The sequence below is a fragment of the Microtus ochrogaster genome, unplaced genomic scaffold, assembly GCF_000317375.1.
Source record: "Microtus ochrogaster isolate Prairie Vole_2 unplaced genomic scaffold, MicOch1.0 UNK141, whole genome shotgun sequence".
NCBI lineage: Eukaryota > Metazoa > Chordata > Mammalia > Rodentia > Cricetidae > Microtus > Microtus ochrogaster.
The window spans coordinates 399,226-399,886 of NW_004949239.1; the positions used below are offsets into that span (position 1 = coordinate 399,226).

Below are 661 nucleotides of genomic sequence, written 5' to 3' on the forward strand. Positions count from 1 at the left end.
CGCCCCGCGCGCCAGCCCACGCCTCTCCCGCGCGCCGCCCCCACGCGCCGCCACCGCCACCGCCGCCGGGACTCCACTGCCTTCGATGTCCCACTGGGTGTCGGACGCGACCGGACCGAGCGCCAAACGCAGCAGCCCAATCGCCATCGCTTTTATTTGCCCCCCCCCAGCACAATCAAGCGCCGCCCCGATTGGCGGATGCGAGAGGGCGCCCTCCAATCAGAGGGCCCGTCGGGCTGGGAGCCTTTCGGGCGAGTCCCAGCCCAGAGAGCGCGAGGCTCGCAAGCGGCAGCGCGTGCGCGAGTGACAGGGCTCGCTCGGAGGAACGCGGCTGGCTGGGTGGAAGCGCCCCGGTCGCCGTCTTTGTTCTTTTGCCAACGTGGCGTAGCGCTCAGGAAAGCCGTGGGCAGGCACGCGGGAAGCCGGCGCTTGGCGGGACCCGAAGCCCGCATGAGCGGGAGGCGGGGAGGTCGGGGTGGCGGGAAGCGTCCGGAGGGCGGGCCAGCTCTTGGCGGGAATAGGCGCCGAGTCGTTCTCGGGAGGGGGAGGGGGCGGGCGCCAGAGCCGAGTTTGAAATAGTTCAAAACTCGGGGGTGGTAACAGTTTTAACCGCCGTCTTCTGGCGTGCACGTCCTGGGCCGGGGGTCCTACGCTCGTGTCG

The 661-nt window shown here is 70.7% G+C and overlaps 1 protein-coding gene across 6 annotated transcripts in view; it reads right to left on the reverse strand.

Annotated features, from left to right (window-relative positions):
• The window catches only part of Ezh2 (enhancer of zeste 2 polycomb repressive complex 2 subunit), a 65,032-nt gene extending 64,991 nt beyond the window's left edge, over positions 1-41 (reverse strand). For 3 of the 6 annotated variants that reach the window (XM_005371933.2, XM_013355498.1, XM_005371932.2), the window contains exon 1: positions 1-41. The gene's annotated coding sequence lies outside the window, so the exon portion shown is untranslated. The other 3 variants (XM_005371937.2, XM_005371935.2, XM_005371934.2) reach the window with 1 other exon arrangement.
• Positions 42-661: the final 620 nt, after the last annotated feature.